The sequence below is a fragment of the Haliaeetus albicilla genome, chromosome 15, assembly GCF_947461875.1.
Source record: "Haliaeetus albicilla chromosome 15, bHalAlb1.1, whole genome shotgun sequence".
In the NCBI taxonomy this organism is placed as follows: domain Eukaryota; kingdom Metazoa; phylum Chordata; class Aves; order Accipitriformes; family Accipitridae; genus Haliaeetus; species Haliaeetus albicilla.
In genome coordinates, this window is record NC_091497.1 from 3,873,156 (window position 1) to 3,892,977 (window position 19,822).

Below are 19,822 nucleotides of genomic sequence, written 5' to 3' on the forward strand. Positions count from 1 at the left end.
GAGAGGTGGGGGAAATATTTATGCGTAAAAATACACCTGTACACACACATACACAGGTTAGCAGAAATTTAGACCTTTAGAAAGGAAAGGTGCCTTGGTCATGGATACCAGTAATAAAAAGAGCATAGCTGTTCTTTCAGATTTACAAGAGTACCTGAACTCATTTTGACTTTGGCTGCACAACAAAGACTTACACTGAGGGTATAGTAAAAGGTACACCTCTCTACCTTCTAGTTTAATCTCTCACATCTTTAATTTTCTTTTTATTAAATAAAAATTACAGTCTCTTCAGCTTTTATTTTTAAAATAGCGTAAAATACGGACTGGTATCACAAGCATGTCACCTGTAGTTATACGCCATTCAGTCAAAATAAATTGTATACATACCTAGATACTTTCTACCCAAAGTTATTAGTGAAAGGAGAGAAACAAAGAACTCTTTCAGAAGTGGCATAAAGCAAATAATCACACTTAACTAAAGCTTTTATCCAACATTATTAAGCTCCAATTATTTCTGTTTTGAATAAGTAGATAGGCCAAAATTTCCCAGATGTTGAAAGATGGAGAAGTGCTATTCAGGGTGTGTATAATATATGTGTCTGTCTCCTGATATGTATAAACTTATTGCATGTTTTTCCAAATTCCTTTGCACTATTATAAATAATTTTGTTATTTCTAGCTAAAGAAAAAGTAAAGGCCAATAATAATAGAGTGCTGAGCTCATGAAATTAAAAACTAGTAGGTAGTGTAGCTCCTTAGCCTGTTACAGTATTTGTTCTTCACAGGTTGTTAAACATCCTAAACCACTTTTATCAAATTTCTCAATTGATAATGTTCTTAATTTCTCTTAGATGTGCTGATAGATTGGACATCAGTTCTCAGTTGTTCATGATTTGTGACAGCCACCTGTTTGGGTTCTGGTTTTGGCCTGTTACATTTTTGTCCCTTTTAGTCAGGTAGAAACTGGCAAGAGCAATTTCCATGGGGGGGAAGTGGAAATTCATTCTTTACATGTTTTGATGCTCATATATCTATGTCCTGCAGCATAGATATATGCTTTTGATGCAACACATATCAAGTCGAAGAGTAATGTTAAATTGCTTAATGCACATTTTTGCAAGTATTTTGATTTTTAGTTTGACACATTTTAGGAATCAGAATTAAAAAGAAATAATTGGTCACAGATCGTATACATAAAAATACCATGCAAGTACTAGAAATAGTACAGGTTTTTTTGCAGCCCAATTCCGCACAAGAAAGGCACTTATATTTTATACAAATCAAAAATTTGAAATGCACATATCCAGTTTTTAAAAGCAGTGGTGACTAGATATCCAGTTCTAGAATGCAGAAATGCTTGTGTTCATGTTGCTTCAGAGTAAAGACTTCTACAACTGACAACCAATATCTCCCCTTCAGAAACTACTTTGAGTTTTCCTTTCTTCATTTAGCCATTTTGCTATCCATAAGCATTAACCCTTTCCTTTTCTAAAAAAGTTTTCCATTGCCCATGACTTTGAGACTTTTTTGTGGGGATTTCTTTCCCATCAAAAATCATAAATAGCATTCAAAACATATTTCTAACTGCATCATTAAGCCAGCTGGCCTTTCTGACTCCTACTTTCCCCTATACTGATACTATGCCCTCCATCTTAGCCACTGTGTTTTGACAGCAGACTGTTCTAAGATGAGTCACTGGAACAATCACACATTTGTTCCTGGTATTTATACTGCTTCTTTGACAAATTCCTTTATCCAAAGAAGGTATGAAATCCAGGGAAGATCAAACCATGGAAGGGGAGCCATGTATTTGAAAAGTGGTAAAGTGCTAGATGAATGTCTAGTTTTATAGTCAGTATGGATTTAGTAAATCAGTACCAGTCACTGGAGTAGAAAAGCCCTTCAACTGTAAACTAAGAATCAGAAATTGAAAGAAATAAATAATACATATTTTAGCTTAAGTAAAGAAGAAATGCAGGAGAATAATAAAAATAGCAAAAAATAGTAAAAATAGGGACTGCTACTTACTACCTATTTATCTTGAAAGCAGAACAAAATAACCTGTAGGTAGCTGTGTGGAAGTTACATCAGAAAACAGAGCAGGAAATGGAAATTGTCATGGTCACATTTCTAGCTGTATCGTCATCCTTCTCTGGCCCTCTCCAATTATACCAACACTATATGCAGAAACAACAATCAGGTATACATGACTCTTGTGGCTTAGGTGCACCAAAGTGGCCTAACGCTCTGTTTGATATATTTTGTATATCTCCAGAGTACATACAGAAGATATGTCCTTGCAGTCTGCATAAACTCCTCCCCTGCATGTAGGTTTCTATGTGAAGGGAATCTTTGTGAAGATGTACACCAGCTCAGCATGAAGTGTGATAGAGTAAGACCCCACAGCAGGATTCAGGGTCTCCCTCTATGACAACACATGTCCTAATATCAGGATTCATGCATTCAGGTACACTTAATGAATTTGCTTATGCTTAGCCTTAGCCATAAGCCACAGTTACCTATAGCTCAACCTTGCCTACTCACGAGAATTTTTTTTAAAAAAAGACATTTCAGATTTTCAAAATTGCTGGACATGGAATTTCTCATGGTGGGTTGCAGGTCTAATTTAGTTATTCCATTCAAATGTATTACATATGCAGAAAAGTCCTTTATTATGTGACTAGGTTCTTATTGCAGTTCATTGTCACTGTTCAAGTCCTGGTGACAACATAAACACAATTTTTCTCTAGTACTTTTTGCCTGTTTCGTTTAAGGACTGTGTCCTCACTTTGTTTTTTTTGATCGAGGTTGATTTTTCTGATTGTTCTTTTAGACATCACAGCCAGAAGAGTGCAGAATTGTTCCCTTTTAAACATCGCTATGAGTAGCATTTAGAGTAAGAAGATCAGTGGAAAGGATAGATTTGGCAGGAGGAATATTAGCAGTGATGTTAGGGTAGCTATTTAACATGTGTTATCTTGGATTGCTTGTATTTACTGATACCATCTTCACCTAGAAAATTCTGCATGTTTTCAAAATATCTAGCTGCATGACTATGTTTTCTTAGCCATAAGGTATTTTATAAGTTTCTCCTAAAAAGTTTTCATGTTCTTATTAAGAAACCTAAACAGAATTTTGTTACACTTCAGCAACATATTGCCTGTCATCCAATATCAAAGAAGTTACTAAAAGCTTCTATGTGAGACTGAGCATGGATTTACTGCAATATTTACTCCATCTTCTCCAGATGTATAAATTTGTGCATAACTTTTGGCTTTGAAAGTATCCTATGTATAATATATATGTGCACATCTTATCCTCCAACTTGAGTTACACTGGAGTGAAACATATCAGTGTCTGTCTCTCATCACTCAGTTAATCTCAAATAGTCAGTTCAGAGCTGATTTCTACTGCTGCCATTACTTCCACTATCTAAAACTTAAAAACAACACAGGAATTTGCATGATTTTTCCACTGGATCAGATGCCAAATTGCTTCAGATGATCTCAGTAGCTAACTTTTCTATCCCTAGCACTGAAAAATAGCTGAGGAAAAAACTCAAACAAAATCTTTGAGTTTTTCTAAGGGATTTCTAAAGCTTCCACCTACCAGACAGATGATGTGGGTTAGACACATGCAGTAAATGGAGTAGAATCCTGACAGAACAGATGCATCGGCTTTTCCATAACGATAGCATCACTTGTGTGGCACATGACAAGATTCCACTGAAACACATACCTATAAATAGACCAAAAAGTGTTGCTTGGAACAACCAGCTCTGGTTACATATGACTTCTACTTGTACGTTTCTTCTTTACTTCACCTGCTACATAGTAAATTTCTATCTTCTTTTCATAAAATTACTGAGATGGGATGATCCTATGAAATGTTTTTCCTCTTCATGTAAAACAGGCATTCTCAAATTAATATTGAGCAGACTTGCCACTTCAGTTCTTCATTGTTCTCTTAAGACTCTGAGTGTGACTGAATGGTCAGTCTTTGACAGCAAAGTGTTTTCACATGTACCCAAGCCGTTTGAACTAGATACAGTGTCACGGATCTCTAGAAGTCAAAAGTTTTTTTCTGCACTTTTGAACATCTAGAAACCCAATCTAGTTTTGCTAGCTGTCTTGCCTGGCATTTTAGCAAAGAACCTTAAGAACTCTGATAGATTCTTATAATTTGTTATTATTTTATTAAATATATATGTCTATATTATAAAAATGCTCTGTAGTTTTGGAGGTTTCAAAAAATTGTGGGGGGTGGGGAAAGTGTGACATTACAGAGTCAAAAACTTTCCATAAGGATGCATAGAGAAAAATGTCTGTACTCTTGGGAAGGATGATTCAAAGTGAAATTGGACTTGCAGCCATAGTTCTGAATCATAGTTGTGAAGTCCAGAACATCCTTAAGAATAATTCTAGAAGGTCGTCACAAGATAACAAAACATGGGTAACCAAAAGAAAAAAAAAAAACCAAAACATTAATAGAAAAAGGTTCAAAGGAACAATTTTCACTTGTATTCATCATGTTCCATATTTATTTTCTCTTTGTTCCCTTTTTTACAGTTTTTTGCCTTTTTTTTCCCCTCCAAGCCCATCTTGTCTCTTCTGTCAGCAAGTGTTTACTCTCATCTCTTCCTTTAAACATCACGCCCATCCTTTCTGAGGGCTCCCTTGCTTTTTCTGCCTTCTTTTGACTTTCCTTTTCTGTTTCCTTTTCTTTCTTTCCCTGCTAAATCTTTAGCCAACCACCTTACAAGCCACCCAACTGTGCATATTCCTCACTTTGAATTCATTGTAGTTGGAATACTTCCCAGAACCAGTGGGTGTATAGATGTGTTTATAGAAAGGAAAGGAGTGAATGAGCTCAGTATGTCTTAGAAGAAATGCCAGTTCTTTTTTCAGTATTTCAGTGTCCTGTATCAGAGACAATAAGAATCGACTTTCTTTAACAAATGGGAAGCCATAGGGTTACTGAGATCTCCAACATGAAAATAAAGTGTGTAACTGATCTTTCTTTCACTTTTAGCTAATAATTACTTTGCACACCACAGAAACTTGTGATTGACTTACTGTGCGTATGAGATTGCTCACAACTTCTTGCTTGGCTGTTTGTTAGCTGAAACATACTCATTCACATCTATCATTTTATGTTTTAAAATAGTGAACTCACCAACAAAAGTCAAAATCTGCTTGTGGGTGTTTAAATAGCAAAAAAAAAAAAAAAATCTGTGGATTTTTCCTATCACTCAATTGTGTAATAGCAAACTATTTCCTTAAGAGTTTGTTCTGCTCAAACCTGAACTTCTGTTCTCCCACATATTTGGTCTGCCCAGGCAAGTAACAATTACACTGGGGAAGGGAGCCTGTCTGCTTTCTGTGACATTATCTAGGGGATAAGGCCAGCCATCAGATACACTCATTTATCCAAATAATGGAGACATTTGCAATTCTCCTTGTAAATTATGATAAAGTAGATGCTGACAGAGCAGCATGGGAAGGGATCTGTTATTGCTTATGGGATATTTTAAAGGTACTATGAAGTTTGATCAACAATTCCAATTCCTCTTAGTGATTCCATTTGTAAGTAATTTTTTTTTTTCTTAAAATAAACTCCTTCCTTTATGCCAGTAGCTGGTAAGCAATTAATACTAAGATAAAAACAATTAATGAGGTTTTTTGCATTTACCAGGAAAATTGCAAAACAGAAAATGCTACCTGCAACCTAGCCATTAAGTTGTGTGTGTTTCTGCATGCATATCTGTTTGATTTTCCTTTGCTACTCCTTCTGTGTTAATGTGTGTAATTGGTTTTGACTACATTTTTTAATGTGAAAATTGTTGCAATATAACATCGCTGTAAGAGATAGTGACAGATTTCAAACATTTGTAGCAAGGGTTTTTTTTCCTTAACATCACATTATTGCAAAAAGGTAGTAGGTATAATATGAATTATGTAAGATAAGCAGTCTAAACTCATGAAAACAGGAAACACAATCACAGAAATAATGTTTGCTTTAAGTAAATGAAGTTATTGTTAAACAATCTTGGCTGTTATCACAGTAATACCTTCCTTTTATTACTTTTGAAAAACTAGTCTGGGGGCAAGGCTGTTCAAAGTTATGCATATTCAACCCTGTAAAATCACCATCTAAGTAAACAGACATAGAAAAAAAAAGTTCATCTGATAAATATTAATCCAACAGTGAAATACATTCACTTTGTAATTTTCCAGTGTATACATACATGCAATTTAAACACTCAGTCACTAATGTGTGAAATTTAATTGTGATACTTTCTTAATTATTATTTTTTTATATGCACACACACATATTTAGAGGAAAAGGTTGCGAAGATTTGAAAAAAGGTTGGGATTTGTTGCTTGTTTGTTTTTAAGATGAGTTCAAGTTCAGGTTCAGCTGTAACTAAAGCCTTTCTGGATTAGATCAAGAAACTTTCAATAACTGGCTGAGTTCATCCCCGCCATTTCAAACTGGTTCACACTGACAGAAGGAAATACAGTTGGGACACTGGTACTGGCTGATGTTGTGTCAAGAACATTTCTGTAACTAGCACTTATGAGAGAAATTTAAATTCATTCATTTGTACCATTTAATATAAGAAAGTGGTGATAACTGAGAGCAAGTATCACAAGTCACATATTTTGAGACTGCTCTATTATCGTAATGTTGAAGCTGAAATAAGGGCATGGGCATTTAAGAGACTGGAATGTATCTTGAGTGTATGTTACCACAATATTACAAAAATAGTAATTTTACTCGATAGGAGCATCAGAGATCACATACTGAATAAGAAGAAAACACTGAAAAAGGAAATCACACGACTGATAAACCAGAAAAGGAAACTGAACACTCATGGCTCATGTTAACATGAGAATGAATATGCCATGTTTGTTCAGTGCCTCTACTTTTTAGATAAAAAGATAACTTTAAGAATGATCAATATTAACACTTACATGAACATATTTTATGCAATAGGACTAGAAATGATGTTTATGGCAATCATTTTTTATTATGTTTTACTGACAGTATTACAATTTTCTAAAATTCTTCAGTTTCACTGACATTGCATAATTCAAGATTGCCTCCTTCATATTGAATCTTTGCGGTGAGAAAACCTGAAAATGCCAATTCAACACTCCCTGGAGTTGCTGGCATGGACAAGATAACTGGAGCCAATTGGTACAGCTCATGCCTTGATATTTTTGAATCTTTCAGTGCTTCAGGATAGTTTTTATCTCTCTTCAACAGCAGCCCTTGCAAAAGAATATATAAATAGTCCATTTTTTCTTTGGCTGAATGTCAGAAAGAGATGAGTGCTATTTTGAACAAGGTTTTTGAGCTGAGAAGATTTTAAATCAGTTGTTTTCTATATCAGTAAGAATCAGAATAATTTTGTTCTGTACTATGTCATGGTTGGACGTTTTCCATTTGACATTTCACGTTGAATTCCTCTTTGGTTTGTTAATTTCTGAGAAGAGCAGCAAAAGTTAATCTCTCATGGACTCCCTAAATTATTTTCCACAATTTCCTACACGTTCCACTCAAATTCTGTCGACCCTGATGCTGATTTTGAGTTTTCCAGATGACACTTCAGCCTGCTAGAAGATCTCTGTAGAAGATCTCTGATACTAAAACATTTTGAAATTGCCAATTTGTCAGGCTTCAGAGCAGCTGTTAGTTCCTGTCAGCTGTCAGAACCTATATCAATTTATATTCACTCACCTGAAGATCTTGCCATGGTCTTGGCAAGCATCCTACAGTTCTAAAATCTGTTCCAGTAGGCTATAAATTTAATATAATCTACTAGATCAATCTATCATAGTTTCCTACTATATATTTCTATGTACTTCTCCCATATATCTAATGTTTTTGCCACAAAGCAAGCAACTGTCCATCGTTTCACCACATTATTGGCTACTAGCTTCAAAGTCACCAAGAAGAACTGAACTGAATTCAGAAGGCTTCTGTGTCTTTCAGTTTTTTCATGACGACATTTTCTTTTCTACCTTATAGGTCTTTCTGGATTTTTCCTTTCTCTCTATAGTAAATCAGATGGTCCTTCAGTGTCCTTTAGCCTCAGTAGAAAATCACACTATTTTCACAAGTCTTCCATTGCTTGTTTTACAGAGTACAGCTGAATGTGATGAATATCATCTTTTAAAACTGAACAAATGTTTCAAACACTTAGACATATGTTATTCCCATTGCAATAGTCTTCAGAATAATTTAACATAAGCAATGAACTAGGTATTTATTTTGAGTATCAATGTATCATGCTGGTCACAGATTTTACCCTCGGAAAAAGAGTCTGTTTCTTCAGAATCTCTTCTGTATTACTCTGTATGTTGGCTGCAGTTTTAGCAATGCAGAGCTGGATTCAGACACCTAGATTTATGTATTTGTAATGTTGGCATCGCTATATCAGCTAGGGCTTGATCCAGTTGCCCACACATTTCTAGAACTAACTCAGCTGTCCTACTCTATCCTGGCCTTCAGCTGTTACTCCAGAAAGTGTCCTGTAAAAATCACAAATATCACTATGCTCCTATGCTTAAAATGTTGCAACCTGTAGTTATTGTCTGAGGTTTTGTGCCATCTATTTATCAGTCTTGATTAGAGGCCATATTTTCTGAAATTCTGTCTTTACTGTTAAGGTGAGTGTCCTCCTGCTACCTCTTTCAAAGTCCTGCTTGAGGATCTGGAATTCTGATTACATATAGTTTGGTTGAACTCTCTTAACAAACACTAAAAAGGGGAAAAGAAATTTCTGCTCATGTGGATGAGGGTTTTTTTTTTTATTCATCAAATTTTTCTTCTCTCTTTGAAAACTTGAGAGCTTTGAGGGAGTAATTCCTCTGTGTAGCTACCTATTTAGGTGAAATGACTGCCTTTACTTCCTACCGTACCAGTTTCACTTGCCAGAATAACCAATTTTTGTGGACTCCAGTTTGAAATTTCTCTTTATGAAGTACAATTATGTTCTCGGATTTGGAATACAATAATGATCTGTAAGGAGAAACAGGACTTACAAAGATTTAAAATGTACAAATTATTTTACTTGCAACATGTGATTGTTAAAAACACACCAGTCTATCGACGCAGTCTTGACTACATACTAGCCTATTGAACAACATCTGTCAGCCTAGCATGTTATATTTCTGATATAAAATACAGAGTCTCTATTAAATGTACATAATGGGTCCTCTTTTGGGATCTAGAAAGTCCTGCTCATTCTCAGCTTTGTTGTTGTAGTCTCAGCAATATTTCTACATATACAAATTGCATATAACAGTTTTAACTTCACATTTTCTTTGTAAAAAGGTAGCCATTGATAATTGTTTCCAGACACCTTATGACTTCCTGCACTTGTTCCATCCATCAGATCAAGAAGCTGAGAAACAGCAACACAAAAAATGGCAGTAGGATTGGCTAATAGGCTTGGATATATCGACTTTTTATAGTAAGAGACTGACTACCAACAACAGTTGTATTTGAAATTATGTCTGCTGTAAGTGTTGCTTCAGAGATTCCCAGCTGCAACAAATGCATGACACACAAGACTCAATGTATCTCAGTATGTCACTCCTTCAATCACTCTCCCTGCAGATTAATTTAGTAATGAACTATTGTGGTCATCTCATTTGCTTAGTCATCAGCCGTGCTGATAGGTAAGGAATATGGAAAATCATTAAAAATTAACACAAATGATCTTCATTCTGAATCAACCAAGCAAAAAAATCGTCGATGCTTTTAAATACCAAGTATCTCTTGTGTCAGGAAGTAAATACTCCAAGATATAATAGCTACTTTTGTTTGTATACTAGTCACAACTTCTTCTTAAGGATAAGAAGGACAAGCTATGAGCGACTGAGCTTCAAATTAACTTCTCTGTCAAGTGGGTCTATACAAAGTCTCAACACTGAAAGGCTGCTTTCTCTAAAGCTGTCTCCGGATAGTCTCCGTCATGAATGATTATTTTATTCAATGTTCAGTAGTCTCTTCTTATCCATATGTATGTTGATCATCCATTAATATTTTAATAGTGAAAACGCATTCTGAGCAGAGTACAAGACGCTACAGAAAAATACCTGAAATAATAAAACAATGAACCAAAGATAATCAATGATTAATGTAGGTTGTAAAAATCTCTTTAAAAGGATTTTTGGTTTTACTTTACCATGAATGTTTTTAGGCAAACTGGTATTTGAGATCAGTAAGTGGATTTGTTTTTAAACTCAGTGCCAATTTAGGTTCAACAAGTTCTTTAAAATAGTACCTGAACTTCAGTGAAAGGAAGAAGCAGAAGAAGGAGAATAATAATAATAAAGGTTAGAGGAGAGTGGTTCAGATCTATGTGAGAGTAAGTACTTAGTGTGGCAGACAAGAGTCAGGAAGATGGTATGAGAATTTGAAAAACATTGTGTGGAGGTTACAGATCAGCAGGAGAATAAGCTGGGCAGCTACAGTGCCATTGCGTTGGCCAAAGCCTCAGTAACAAAGCTAGTTGCAGACCCTTTTCTATGCTTCTCACTGCTCACTCAAACTCATTTCATAGGTTATTTTTGTTTGGTTTTAATAATGAAACATTGCCAATCCTAAGCATTAATAAAACATGGTTTCAGCATCATAAAGTGTTTTTTTTAAATGCTGTGTTTGAGGTAGTTGTCTTTTTGATGTTAATCCTTTAAGAGTCATATTTTCAAGCATTCACAGCAACAATGTGGTGTGGAAATGTATTTATTTTTAATGAAAGCAGAGTCTGGTGTAGTCACATGACTCTAGGAACTGGGCCTATTAGAAAAACATCACATATCATGAAACTAACAAAAAAATTGTGAGAGTTGGCATAGTACTTCTGTTTGGGTTTGGTGGGGGTTTTTTGGTTTTTTTGTTTGTTTGTTTGTTTGTTTTCCTAAAAACATTAATAAAAATGGCTGTTAATCAAAATAAATTACAAATCTGTCTGCATGGTCTCATAGGCCCCACAGGACATCAAAGTGGAGACATTTGAATTTCAGTTAAAGAAATCCTCTGGGAAAATACTGCTTTAGAACTGATTTAGAGGCTTTACCTTCAGAATAATGGATCTTGCTTTGGACCTCAGTATCAGTATAAGGTGCATGAAGTTTCTTCTGGCTTCTTAGCCCTTTCTTATAATTTCTGATATTGAGAAATACAGTGAATTTCCATTGTGAGTGTATGCAGTGAAATTCATGTTCTATGTTCAGTTCTAGACCTCTTACTAAATTAATATTTCCAAGCTATCTGGATCAGACAGGAAAAAAGAAACTGGGAAAATTAACCATTTACTCAATTATATACCTGATTCAGGTCTGTTATTTGACAGTTGCAATTGTAAACATTTTACCTTTATCAAAACCTGTATGTTTTGGCTTAGTTAAAAAAACAGACATAAATCTGCTGTAACAGCACAACAGCAAACCTTTTTGTGTTTAACTGACAACTAGCAAGAATTCCCATTCCATTACTGAAGAAAAGAGAATATAAAACCTCAGGACTTGCTACCAATATGTTCAACAGAAATAAGATTTATAATTGTGCAAATACATTGCATTCTGGTGCCAGAATGTTTGGAATTAAAAGTATTATTGTTTTTAGTTTTATGAGACTCCTTAGTGTGTGTTTTTAATGTTGCAATGGAAGCAGTTGGAATCACCTCTAAATAAGTAGAATGGACTGGGCAGACTTAAATTTGGCTTCTATCACTCATGCCTCTAAAAGAATTAGGGAACATGCATAGATTTTTGAAGGTATCCCAATGCTCTTCCTAAAAAACAAATGCTCATCCTCATGTGTAATGACCAGCCCATGAAAAAGGGGCTTAAGAGCAGATTAAACCAAAGTTATGTGTCCAGTCCGAGGAGACCTCCAGCTCGAGAGTGGTGTTCCTTACTGATCTCTAATCCCTTAGCTTTCTGCTTATCCTCTAACCCCATCCTCCACAATTCTTCTAGAAAACATGCTTCTAAAACTAGGCACAGAGTCATTATTTCCTGTGCCCTATAGACTGTATCAGGTACTGTCAGCACCAACATCCTAGTTCTCAGGTTTTGAGTACAGGCAACAGGAAAGAGAGACTTGAAAATGTACGGCAACGAAACATGACATGCTTTAAAGAGCAAAAATAGCATTCTGAATGATGCACTATAATTTCTGGAGCACAGATGTCAGATGGTTTCCTCGTGAAGTTCCTCCCTGTGCAGATAGCCCGTACCAGCTTTATAAAACATGTAAAACCTCTCCAAGTCCTCAGAATACAGTTAAACAAATTTCGGTTGTGTGGGAAAGAGTTCCACCATGGAAAGTACTGCCTGACGCTTACTTACAGCCCCATGCTACACCAGGACACCGGAATGACATTGTAACAATCTGGAATTGAGATGACAAAACAACAAATGACTGACTGGAAAAGATTTTTTCTTGGTAAAATCACACAGAGGAGAAAAAAGGGAAAGAAAAGTTATCTATCTCTCTTGCAACATAGACATCTGGCAAAAGAAACCCAACAGTGAACCCAAAACTCACATTTATTTAAGAATGAAAACATGATTAAAAAAAATGTTGGGCAAAACTGCATGAGCAGGAAGGATTCCCCCCCCCCCCCCCCTTATTTATGATTTATCACTATTTATGGTGTTTCTTTAGATCTTTTTGCTATTATCCACCCCTGCTACTCCTTCAAGCAAAAATCCTAACATATATCTTAACAGATGTCTTAACACCCAGCTTTCACATCCACCTGCAGTTTTCCGGGAACCTCAAGCCATACACTGAATGTAAATCACTTCTTTTATTTTCAAATACACAGTTTTCCCTCTTTCAATTCTTCATCCACCAGAAATAATTACAAGCTTCATAAGATATAAACCTTAGCCTTTATTAAATTTATCTTATTAAATTATTGAAAGTTTATTATATTGCTTGATACCTATCCCACTGCAACCTACCTGTTTTATTTCCTGCTTCGTACTATTTCACAAATACCTGGTGTCACATCCACAGAGGTATGCAGAACAAATACCACATCTAACTATATAGCTTTGGAAGGTTTATATTCCCAGTAGTGACTTGAAATTCTTGTTTTGAAAGTATATAATTGCAGTGTAACTTGTTTCAGGAAAAAAAAAAAAAATTACGTGGTAATGTTCTCCTATTTAATGCTCATATCTTTTTCATGGCACTAATGTGACCATAAATGAGGAGGAAGTGTGAGGAGGAGTCTATATTGTTGCTTTTTATTTATGACATACAACTTTTTCTTTTTGTCCATCTTTTGGCTTTCATTAGAAGAATAACAGGTAAATGTTAATGGCATTTTGAATTCCCCCGGGATTTTTTGAAGGAAGAAGAAACCAGACAGAGATAGCATCAACACTCATGGCACAAACATGCATGAAATTGGATTTTTCAGTGTAAATGGATGACTTACAAACTTTTCTCTGAAGCTGCTGAGATTTTGGGAGAATTTAGTCCTGCGTATTTTTCTGTATTCCAAGAAAAGTTCTTAGTCCTTCAGACATATATTTTTTTTTCCATTTGTTTTCCATACATAGTATTCAGCATTTTTCTACATTTCAGATCTACACATTTAAATTAAGCTTTCTTCTTGTGCTTGATCCAGCAGGGAAATAAATTCCATGGCAACAGACACTGATGTTTTAAGCATGTGGTGTATCTCACAAAATATAGTGTTCTGGGAGAAATGAAAGCTACTTATTCAAGGACAGACATCCTCCCCAAGGAGAAATAATAACAATGCTGGTCAACAGAAGTATTTTGTTTGCTTTCAGGTTTTATGCAGAGTTAAATCTCTGTTATAGATCCCTTTAAAGCCCAGTACAAATCAGTACTTAGTATATTTTATAACAAGTTTCCTATCCATTTTAAAATGAAATATGGTTAGAGCAGGGTATCAAGGATCCACAATGATTCAAGCATATCTTTTCTAAAGTAACAGTTAAGACCGGGAGGAGAGAGCAGAGATTCAGGAAGCAATGCTAAAGAGCACTGAATCATATGTTCCAACTCCACAGTAGACTTGACCAGTGTACTTGCCTCAGGCTTAGGTGAACAACATCTACTACCCAATGTAAATTCAAATTCTATTGAATTCTAAGTCTTATTTCTCTCTCTCTAGACCTCATCAAACCATCACCGTTCAGAAGAACTGGACATGAATAAATCCTGTTCATTGCATGTTTATAAGGGCATCTGTGCTTTGACTGTCTGGTGGTTTCAGGTGCCACCTCTGAGCCAAAATACATGAAATATCAGTATTTTAGAAACAACAACACAGAGTTAGGAGTTGCCTGAAACAGGTTATTTATAAGCAGGAGTCAGCAGAGTGAAAATGCTGTCCACTGGTGATGCACTTGTTTCTTGCTTCAAAGGGGGACGAGATGCACCCTTTACAATGAAATCTACCTCCAACCTCAGCTGGAATCAGCAAAAACATAGTAGGGCAAATGGCAGTCAGCACCTCCTACTTTGACCCAGTAGTCCTTCGCTGTTTCTATACTTAGATATGAAATCATTAAACATTTATTTTAAATTCCAATGTATCAGAATACTGATTGCAGCTGAAGAAGCCCTGAAAGACAAGCTAATGTTTGCCTGAGTTGTTGAATTTGTCTTGGACGTGTTCTGAATACAAGCCAACAGCTTTAACAAAGTCAAGATTCTTCAAAATAGTTAAATTCAAAGGGTTTTTTTGTATCAATGGGAAAACATTAATGTGATTGTTTACACCGAAAATCTGATTTGAAAGTAGACTTCAGAAAAGTGGTACGTATATTATGAAACAGTCTAAACAGCTTAGTGCATTTTTAACTCTCATCAACAAAATATCAGATCAAAATGGCTTGCAGACGGATTTATGTACAAGTTATTAGATTTATGGAACCATTATAAGTCACAAGATTGGTATCTAATTTTATTTTCCCATCTATAGCATTGAGGTACTGATACATATTTTTGTAAAAAAAAATGAGATATGCTAATGGAAAGTATGATGTAAGTATATACTATAGTTCAGCTGATCGGTTTTATAAATGCTTTAGTCATGCAAACATAATACTGAAAAGAGTCATTATGCAGAAAAAAATATCTCAGGCCAATTATAGACAAATCTGAAGTAAGGTCTGGTAGCATAGCCCTTTGAGCAGAAGGCACTTAAAAACTGATGTAAGCCTTATAAGGCCCAGTTACAGAGGAAAAGATGACCCTCTCAGCCTTTATATGCAGACTCAAGAGCACATGTTAGAAGTCATTATTGAAAATTTACATAAGTGCAATAAAAAGCCTGGACAATAGAGATGTATGAGATCAGAATATATGAGCTTTTTACTTTCTACCTAGTATCTATCAGCTTAGATTTATCAATCTATCAGTGTGGCTGCATTCCTGTAACACTCATAAGGTGGGAATCTAAAAAGTAGACCATGTTGTACATTATTTCTTTAAACTTATTATGAAATAATAGTTTAATCAGTAGCATTATGTCATTGAATCCTAACATAAAAAACATTGAATTGTAACATAAATGTTACTATTGAGTAACTTAATTCTAGTTGTAAGGGTTTATTTTGTTTTGCAGTTGGAAGAGGCACAAGGATAATTTTTCTATTTAATATTTAATATTTTGAATGACTTGCATTGGTTAAGTCTAGCTATCAGGAAAAAAATGGGGGAAGGTGAAGTGTGAAAAATTGCCATCTTTCACAGCTTTAAAATGTTGGCTCTGTTGTCTGGCATAATTAAGTCAACAGTCTGCTGGTCTGCTTCCAGGCACTTTGACAACTGTTCTCTCACTGCCACCAGTAAATTAATAGGACTGTGCTTTTCCCAAGGGGCACTGTATGCAGAATGAGAATTTTCTTGTCCCTTGGTCTGCTGCTGGTGAAGTGGTTGGTGATGGGCGGTAATGCTCAGCGGGTAGGAGCTGTCAGGTCATTTGCTCTATTATACTTGGACCATTCACAGTATTATAGTTAGACGTGATAACACTTACACCCTCTATCATCAGGGGTTTATTGTATCCCAACTGTTAGCATTGTCTCTAAGGTAATAGACAACAGCTGTGAAGTGAATTTTTTTGCCACAGAGCAAGAAGAGAAGAGAGTCTTTTTAGGCATTTGCAAGTGGTTGGGAGTGTTAGAGCTGCTTGATATTTATCAGGATTTTATACAGGCTTTAAGATTTAATAAAACTTCTTATTTTAGTTTTGGCTCATACAGCTTTTTGCCCCTGGAGTGGTTTTGGGTTTTTTTTTTTTTTGGTTGGTTGGTTCTTTTTTTTTTGTCAGCTTTGTGTTTAAATTAATCTGAGTACTACTAGCTTTCACCTGCTTTTTTTTTAACTCAAAGTCATACTAACCCTGATGTTTGTGATCGGTTCACTGGAAAACTACAGAAGAGTTTAAATTTAGCTTTCTTGAAAATGCACCAGTAGCCGCAAGAGTCCATAGGTCTTGGCCTTACCCTGCACAAGGAAAATAACCTTCTGTAACGAACATGACGGGTCAGGATTAGTACTTCTGTTGTCCAAGGCTTTATTACACTGAAGTAAACAAATCCTTAGCAGAGATGGATCAAACAGATGATGAAGACTGCCTAGCTAGAAAGAAACCTGGCAGAAAAACTGCAGGGAGTCCAGACTGTACTGGAAGTAGTACTACTGAACTGGATAAAAGCCTTTGCCCAGCTGTGGCAGAACCCAAGGCATTGAAGAGCTTTTTAGTTGGAGCATGACAAACGCTGAAAATTGTTCACAGATTCCTTGATCCACGCAGGAGTGTTATTTTCATTTAAGAAGCCAATCATTAGGTGAAACCATTGTCTATTTTTGTTGCAAGTTTCTATTTTAAAAGATGTGTACTTGAACAACTAACAGTGGGCTAATTGGGAGCTAGGTTTTTTATTATATACTGGCAATCAGGTCAGTGCTAGGGTTGTGAGAGAAATAGCAAAAGGCAGGGCAAAGAAACAAAAGGAAAAAAGATATTATTTTTTTTCCTGACTGTCACTGTTAGTTAGCAACTAATGTTAGCAATGTCAGCTCTTCTTTATGGTTTGTTAAGGACTCCATTCACCACCTGGAACAACACTAATACTACGAATCACCAGTAAAAAATTGGTACTGCTCCTATACCTTCTGATAAAGAAGTCCGAAGAGAAAGGAACAGAATGATATCACTTAAGAAACAGAGTTTTAAATTATACACAATTTCTGTTATTCATTTTTTTGCTTATTTGTTATTTAGTACTCCCCAATAATAATAACTATCCCCAAAAAACATTTAATCAGGGAAGCAAAATACTACATATTTACAAAGCATAATTTGATACATATGCCCACCTAAACAACAACAAAAGTAAAAGCACAAAGCAAATAAATTGGTCATATCCTTACACTTACTTGGACTTTTATTTAACGATTTTCCCTTGTTATATGCAAGTATGATGTTGCACGCTAACAGCCAATGTAATCATATCTTTAAATTTTCCATTCACATTTATTAAATATTGAGCTCCATTTATCAGAATGCCAGGTTAAGACAATAATACAAATCCTGCTGCTTGTTTTCTTACGGAGAATGGGAACAAACTCTAAATAATTAATCCATTTATGTTGGTTTTCCTAAACAGCATACATTAACAAGTCTTGCTTTTACAGTTCTTGATGTTTAATAATTTGTAGAGGAATTTTGAATATATTGACGTTAAGTTTTGCCTGTTAATGTGAAATAAAGAGAAAAATGAAAGCATGAACATAGAGATAGTTAACCTTCTAGGAACACTCCCACATACCTCCATTCATTGTTATCATCAGTTTCTCTGGGCATTGTCCACTAACTCTACTTCACCTTAATACATTGTTTTAAATCTAGAAAAAATTGTTATGTCACTAAATAATCTGGCAAAAATTTACAATTCCAGCTGAAAATGCTCTCTAGATTTATGCAACACTTCATCTTTTCTTCCGACTACAAGTATGCTGACATGCCACTCTTCTATTTATGCCTTTCTGTTGAATTTGACCAAAACACTTTTTTCTCGTGAGCTTTGTTCAAAGGTGTACTAATGCTGGCAAAAAGCCCCCCCCCCCTTTTTTTTTTGTCCTTAAAAACACACTGTAAAACCAAAGACCAGTAATAATGACAATGCTGCTTATGACATGGCAAGTTTAGAATTATTCATTGTGTCTTGAATTTGGTTTATGAGAAGACAGAGACCGATTCCAGCGAGGCTCAGAAAGCCCAAGATGCACATCTACTGAGCTCCAAGCAGATTCACTTTGATCACTTTGAGGGTTTTTCTTTCAGTTTGATGTACTTAAAGTCAGACAAAGAAAGGTCATTCTGCTTCCCAGAATATTCTCAGAAATCTCAGCTGATCCCTGCTAGTCATCTGGGGCACCAGGTTTGAAACATCCCCCTTTTCCTGTCTAATCAGCAATAGAGCTTTTGACATACTGGAGAAGTTCTGATACAGATGGAGGGAAAAACACGGGAAAGATTCACTACTGCTGTAAACAGCCATGACTTTGGACTAAGAAGGGATTCAAACAGGCCAAAAAGTCTAACTATGGCCAAATAAGAAAAAAAACAAAGGCCTGATAGACCCATGTAGATGTTACAAATTATTGCTACAATAGAAAGGAATTATAAACAACCAGAGTGGCTGTATAAAGTAAAATAATTGGTACTGAGGACCCCCAATCCATGTTGTACATGCCCACTTGTGCCTGGAGTAGATTAGGTGCACTTCTGGAATGCATTTTTCTAGTAAAGTTTTATCCTAAAAGAATCTAGTTCATGAGCTCCAGTACGTCTCCATGATGTAAAGAAAACACAGTAAGTAGAGATGATCAGGTGGTTTGCTACCTAGGCATACACCTGATCTAAACGAAACCACTAGTGTATCCATGCCATAACTAGGACTCCAGTGACTCACAGCCATGCTGGCTGAACCAGAAGGTCAGATCCAAAGCTCCAAGGGTGAAACAATAAGATTTGCTCAGCAGTGCCTGGGGTGAGTTGGGAAGGAGCTGTGAGCTGTAAAGAAGAAGAGATGGGCTTGATTAGCAGTCAAATGGGTTCCAAAGCAGAGGAACAGTTATCCCCTTTTAAATACTCCCATTCTTAAGTACTTGTGGAAGTACTTAACCATGTAGAAGACCCATGGTTAATTTAAATTCGAAGACCAAAATGCCCTGCTGATTGCCCTAGCAATCTGAAGTTCTGTAAGGAGTGGGAGAGAAAGTGGGGAAGACGTCCATTCTTTCTTGAGCCTCTCCCATTCTTCATAGATAGCATCTCCCAGAATCGCTCTGGGAGGTCACCATTACACAATTCCAGAAGGCTGTATATCTCAAATTTTTGAGTACACCTGAAATATGCTCAGATTCAACTCTCCAAGCCCCTTTCCAAACATACACAGAAGACTGTAGCTAGATGAAAGATGGAGTGAATCAGAGTAGGTTATTGAGCTAGCCTTACTCACTCTACAGAATGATTTAAAGATTTTTATTGTTGCATAATTTTAGGCAGCTTATTATGACCTTATTTTGACTTTCACAAGAGCCTTCATGCTTTTTTTCTACTGGAAAACAACCGTGCTATGTTCTGTCCCTTTGGACAGAGATACAGACAAACAGGGAAGTTCTCAAGTCCTGTAATCACCAACAGTCCTACGTATCCAATCAGAATTAACTAGCGTATCTTGAGTCCTGACTATCAGCTAATTGTAATGAGCTACTTCTGAGTGATTTACGGTCA